Here is a 6,972-nt window from a genome sequence, read left to right as displayed (position 1 = left end):
TCATCAAAAACTTGATTCATAGCTGTGATGAAGGAATCTAAGTTATTAAGGATGTCATAGTTCTTTTCCACATATGGTGAGGCCCATGCAAGAGCTTCATCAGTCAGGAGATTAATCAGAAAAAATACTTTCTTCCTATCGCTGGTAAATGGAGCAGGTTGCATTTGGAAGTATATCCGGCATTGGTTGAGGAATCCTCGGTACTGCTGATGATCCCCACTGAATTTTGCAGGCAGCGGCATTCGTGCGTTTGATTCTGGGCTTGAATTGCGCATGTCAAGAAGTTGCCTTTGTAGTTCAATTATTTCCTTTTGTTGGCCTGATACTACTGTTTGTAGTTTAGAATATTTTTCTTGGTAAGTGGTACAAAAGCTTTGAAGTTCAGAAACTTGTTTTGTCAGGGTGGCTACAACGGACTCCATTTTGGCGCGTGATTATTCTGTCACGATCTGGTTCACGTTGGAGCCAGTGTTATTGTAACCACTAGAGGGAGCAAGGCAGGAAGCGTAGTCAGGTGAAGCCGAAAGTCAGTACACTGGATAAGCAATACTTTAGCAATGGAGCAGGCAGATAACGAAGTCAGAGGAAAAGCCAGAAGTCGGTACACAGGATCAGCGATACTTAGCAGATGGAGCAGGCGGATAACGAAGTCAGAGGAAAAGCCAGAAGTCGGTACACGGAAACAGCGATACTTAGCAGATGGAGCAGGCGGATAACGAAGTCAGAGGAAAAGCCAGAAGTCGGTACACGGAAACAGCGATACTTAGCAGATGGAGCAGGCGGATAACGAAGTCAGAGGAAAAGCCAGAAGTCGGTACACGGAAACAGCGATACTTAGCAGATGGAGCAGCAGCAGGAGAAGGAGCTTGACTACAGGCTGGAAGCACAATAATCACGCAATGAGGAAGTGTACTGGCTGAGGTTATATAGGGTGGGCAATTAGCAATCAATGGGCCAATTAGGAGAGCACAGGGTGGAGCTGATCAAGAACAAGAATCACTGGTATCTGGTTTCGCATGGGATCTTCCAAGCAGCCGCATAGCTCAGATGGCTGAGCTGCTGGCCAGCAGACAAGAGGTTCCAGGTTCGATTCCTGACAGTGGCGTGATTATTCTGTCACGATCTGGTTCAGGTTGGAGCCAGTGTTATTGTAACCACTAGAGGGAGCAAGGCAGGAAGTGTAGTCAGGTGAAGCCGAAAGTCAGTACACTGGATAAGCAATACTTTAGCAATGGAGCAGGCAGATAACGAAGTCAGAGGAAAAGCCAGAAGTCGGTACACAGGATCAGCGATACTTAGCAGATGGAGCAGGCGGATAACGAAGTCAGAGGAAAAGCCAGAAGTCGGTACATGGAAACAGCGATACTTAGCAGATGGAGCAGCAGCAGCAGGAGAAGGAGCTTGAATACAGGCTGGAAGCACAATAATCACGCAATGAGGAAGTGTACTGGCTGAGGTTATATAGGGTGGGCAATTAGCAATCAATGGGCCAATTAGGAGAGCACAGGGTGGAGCTGATCAAGAATCACTGGTATCTGGTTTCGCATGGGATCTTCCAAGCAGCCACATAGCTCAGATGGCTGAGCTGCTGGCCAGCAGACAAGAGGTTCCAGGTTCGATTCCTGACATGTATTTAGTGAGAGTAAGTCTGCGTCTTTGCCTCCTCATAGGAGTTATGATTGTGCAATTGACTAATGCCCGGTTGTAAATTTCCCAAGGGTCGACTTTTCAACTTATCTGTACCTGAACATGATGCTATGCGATCTTATATCAAGGAATCATTGGAGAAGGGTTATAACAGACCTTCCTCTTCGCCTTTGGGTGCTGGTTTTTTCTTTGTGGCCAAAAATGGCTCATTAAGGCCATGTATTGACTATCGTTCCCTTAACAAAATCACTGTTAAATATCAGTACCCGTTACCCCTGATTTCTGATTTATTTTCCAGAGTTAAAAGTGCTTGTTGGTTTACCAAACTTGACTTCAGGGGGGCGTATAATCTTGTTCGCATCAAGCTTTGGGATGAATTGAAGACGGCGTTTAATACTCCGGAGGGACATTTTGAGTACCTGGCGATGCCTTTTGGGCTCACTAATGTCCCTTCCGTCTTCCAATCTTTTATAAACGATATTTTCCGGGACCTTGTGGATAAGTTTTTGATCATTTATCTGGACGATATTTTAATTTTTTCCAGTGATTGGGATTCTCATGTGGAACATGTCCGAACTATGTTAAGGGATCGAAATGTCTTTTTGGTGTACAGAGGATTTCGTTTTTGGGATTCATTTTGTCCACATCTGCTATTGAAATGGACCCGGCCAAGGTACAGACCATTTATGACTGGGTTCAGCCCACTTCTTTGAAGGCTCTTCAGAAGTTTTTGGGTTTTGCTAATTTCTACCGTAAATTTATAAGTAATTTTTCTGGTATTGTTAAACCTTTGACGGATTTCACCAAAAAGGGTGCTGATGTGGTAAATTGGTCTCCAGAGGCAGTCTCGGCATTTCAGGAGCTTAAGCAGAGATTCACTTCTGCTCCTGTTCTACGGCAACCAGATGTTTCATTCCCTTTTCAGGTGGAGATAGATGCTTCTGAGATTGGTGCAGGAGCCGTTTTGTCTCAAAGAGATCCGGTAACCTCTAAAATGAATCCCTGTGCCTTCTTTTCTCAAAAATTTTCTCCATCTGAACATAACTATGATGTGGGGAATCGGGAATTATTGGCCATGAAGTGGGCATTTGAAGAGTGGAGACATTGGTTGGAAGGAGCCAGACATCAAGTTATGGTCCTCACCGATCACAAGAATTTGATTTATCTTGAATCAGCCAAGCGCTTGAATCCTAGACAGGCTAGGTGGGCCTTGTTTTTCATGCATTTTAATTTTGTGGTCTCCTTTCTTCCGGGCACTAAGAATGTTAAGGCGGACGCCCTTTCTAGGAGTTTCTTTACGGATTCTCTTGAAGTGACCGAGCCTACGACCATTCTAAATGAGGGTGTAGTTCTTGCCGCCATCTCTCCTGATTTGAGATGTGCCCTGGAGGAATTTCAGGAGGATAAACCTGAACGATGCCCTATGGGAAAATTGTATATCCCTGACCAGTGGAGGAAAAGAGGAATATCTGAAATTCATTGCGCCGTGTTGGCTGGTCATCCAGGTATCTTTGGTACCAGAGATTTGGTGAGTCGGTCTTTTTGGTGGCCTGCCTTATCTTGTGATGTCAGGAATTTTGTGCAGTCCTGTGAGACTTGTTCTCGGTCCAAGCCCTGATCTCGTGCTAGTGGTTTGTTGATGCCCCTGCCGGTGCCCAGGAGGCCATGGACCCAAATCTCAATGGATTTTATTTCTGATCTCCCTGTCTCTCAGAGAATGACTGTTATTTGGGTGATCTGTGATAGATTTTCTAAGATGGTCCATCTTGTACCACTCCCAAAGTTGCTATCTTCTTCTGAGTTGGTGCCCTTGTTTTTACAACAAGTGGCTTGTTTGCACGGGATTCCTGAGAACATTGTGTCGGACAGAGAGGTCCAGTTTGTTTCCAGATTTTGGAGGGCTTTTTGTTCCAGACTGGGAATTCAGTTGTCTTTCTCCTCTGCATTTCATCCTCAGACCAATGGGCAGGCTGAGAGAACAAACCAGACTTTGGAGTCCTATTTGAGATGCTTCATATCTGCTGATCAGGATGATTGGGTCTCATTTTTGCCCTTGGCCGAATTCACGCTAAACAATAGGGCTAGCTCTGCCACTTTGATGTCTCCTTTCTTTTGAAACTTTGGGTTTCATCCTCGATTTTCTTGGGGGCAAGTAGAAGCTTCTGCCTGCCCAGGTGTGGATTCTGTGGTAGAGAGAATGCAGCAGATTTGGGACCAAGTAGTGGATAAGTTGTCCCACTCTCAGGAAAAGGCCCAACGGTTTTCCAACCGGCATAGGACCATTGGTCCCCGGTTTAAAGTGGGTGATATGGTTTGGTTGTCCTCAAAAAATATTCCCATGAAGATTGCATCTCCAAAATTTAAGCCAAGGTTTATTGGACCTTGTAAGATTTTGGAAATCCTTAACCCCGTTTCTTTTTGCTTGGCTCTACCAGCTACGTTTAAGATTCATAACGTCTTTCATAAATCTTTGTTGAAAAGGTTTGTGGAGCCAGTCGTTCCCATGGCAGCGCCCCCTGACCCTGTACTGGTTAAGGGTAATTTGGAGTATGAGGTAGAGAAGATATTGGATTCTCGTCTGGCTAGATGAAGGCTTCAGTACTTGGTCAAGTGGAAGGGTTATGGCCAGGAGGATAATTCTTGGGTCTCTGCTTCTGACATCCATGCCAAGAGATTGATTCGTGCCTTTCACCGGGCCCATCGTGATCGGCCTGGTGGTGTGGATGAGGGTTCAGTGACTCCCCTCCTCAAGGGGGGCTACTGTTGTGAACTCCCTTGCTCGGATTTCTGAGCCGAAGCTCCCTCTGCTCCCTCTGGTGTTTACTGAGAGTAGTGGAGCTGGCCAGGTGGATGGAGGTTCTCCACCTGTCGATGATAATTGGGAATCTGTGAACAAAAAAAAGAAAAAGGACTATGCATATATGTGGGATCACCACGCATGGAACAATTATTTGAAAACATAAATTTTATTGATTGCACAAAAGCAACAAAAAAAAACACACATTAAAAACAATTAAAACAATCTAGACAACATGTAAACCGCTGGCTTCAGAATGTAAAAGGCACTAATATAAGACAATCAAGCTGTTAATAAAGCTCCATGTGATACAGACAATAAAGTAGGAGCAATGGAGGGAAGCAATACGAGAAGACTGGACATATTATTGAAACCCTACAAAGATAGATTACGCTAAATACATAGCAGGCAACAAAGAATAACAATTAACAGTCCCTGATAAGAGCCCTGCAGTGTTTGGTGAATACCTGATGGAAAAAAGGTAAAAATACTATGGGTAACAAATGAAGCTCCTCATAGGGTAAGATGAATATTCAAAAGAGCCGCTAGAGCTCCAAGTGAAGAGGCTGATAATGTGCAATAATTACACACCCCAAACTGGAGTGCAATACATCACCCAGGAGCAAAACAGTCAAAAGGTCCAGTCAGAGTCGCCCCAACGTCTGTGTAAAGTGCCAGCAGCCACAGCGGGATACAGAGACCCACGCGTTCCGACACCGCAGGTGTCTTTCTCAAGGTGAGTGCTGGTGTTGCTTGATAGTGCAGCTATTTAAGTCAAAATAATCACAAATAAATCCTTACCAGGTGGCAGCTAGCAGCGTGCGGCCACACAGGGAGGCGGACATAGCGTCGCAATGTACAGATCTAGTGCGCAGGCGCCGTCACAGCTTAACAGGCGGACGTTAGGTATGGGTCAAGATCTCGTGGGAATTGAATGTCCCATGCATGCGCACTTCAACCAAGCGGGTAACCATAGTGCTATTTGCAAGCGCTGTCACAGACTACAGAGCGGTGTTTGATGTAAGTCAAAATCTCGTGGGATTTGCAAATCTCGCGCATGCGCGATTCAACCCTAGGGTAACCATAGCAATGGATGCAGATGCTAACGCAGCATACAGAGCGGCATTTGATGTAAACCAAGATCTCCTGGGACTTACACACCACATGTAAGCGCAATTCGACTGGACAGATAACCATAGCAATAAATGCTAGACACACATATTTAAAGTGTAAGCGCTGTCACAATGTCCGCTGTGTTGTGGAAAACGATGACAAAAGTTACAAAAGGCAATTTAATACACAGACGCTAATATGACAAGAGGGCGGCGCTTGGTAAAGATTGGATCTTATAGGACTTACACATCCCATACATGAGTAGTCTGGCTGTAGCAAAAAGCAGTTGGGAATCTGGGATTGTTGGCTGGGAGCATATAATGGAGCTGGCTGCTCTTGAAGGTTGCTGGTGATTTTTTTCCTCTGTGTGCATTTGGAGCTCTTTTGTCCCCTGCCTGATCTGCATGTTCAGCTAAGTGATTCTTTTGTTAATCCTTTGCATCTAATCTGGTTGTGTCTTTTTTTTGCTTTCTGTTTTGCTGTCAGGGTTCAGCGTGCTCCCTGCTGGGGGCAGCGCTGGGCCCTGCTTCATATGTTGCAGCTTGTTCAGTCCCCTGTTATGCTTGTATTATTTTGCTTGCTGCCAGTTTATACCAGAGTGCTGATCTAGCGGGGGTGAGATCATGTGATCTCAGGTTTTTTTGTATTTCAGAAGTGTTGGATTTTTTCAGGGTTTGTGCTTGATTGCAGACAGTATCTTTTTCTGTCCTGTCCTGTCTAGACAGCTTGGGCCCCACCGTTTGCTCAGTCTGTTCTCTGCCTCTGTTTGTGTCTCATCTTGTCTCACCGACAATATATGTTTGGGGGCTGTCTATTCCTTTGGGGATCTGCTCCCGGGCAGTTTAGATTTAATCTTTCTGTCTTTAGGCTTAGTTAGTACTCCGGCTGTGACGAAGCGTCTAGGGCATCGTAGGAACGCTCCACGGCTACTGCTAGTTGTGCGGATGGGATCAGGGGTCTGCCATCCACTTAGTTACCAACCTCTCTTGTCTTCTGGTGGCTTAGCCTGTTTGTGCCATCCTCCTCAGTGACCCATTCATAACACCTAAGGTTGTTAAACAGCAGGCTACAAGACACAGTACAATCCTCAGAGGTGCACCCCAATCACCCTTATTTCCCCCGCATCACAAATTTCCAAGCGCCCAACTGACTGTTGGGAACCACAGATGAACCATTCTGCAGAACTGTTCACACATTCTATTCCATGGGCATCAAAGGTCTGCTCCAGAGATTCACTGAATCGAGAGGAGGAAAGCATCTGCACTGATGCCGAAAATTTTTTCATTTTGGATCCAGGGCTGGACAAAGTATGGTCCAAGCAGAATCCAGACCATCACCAGATGTTAACCAGTAAGGGTGGATGTGATCCTGATGAGACTCAGATACCAGAGGAGCACGCAGACTGTACTATGGTG

This window comes from Dendrobates tinctorius, unplaced genomic scaffold (assembly GCF_039654945.1).
Source record: "Dendrobates tinctorius isolate UK_male_01 unplaced genomic scaffold, ASM3965494v1 ptg000011l, whole genome shotgun sequence".
NCBI classification, from domain to species: Eukaryota; Metazoa; Chordata; class Amphibia; order Anura; family Dendrobatidae; genus Dendrobates; species Dendrobates tinctorius.
This window is presented reverse-complemented; position numbering follows the sequence as displayed.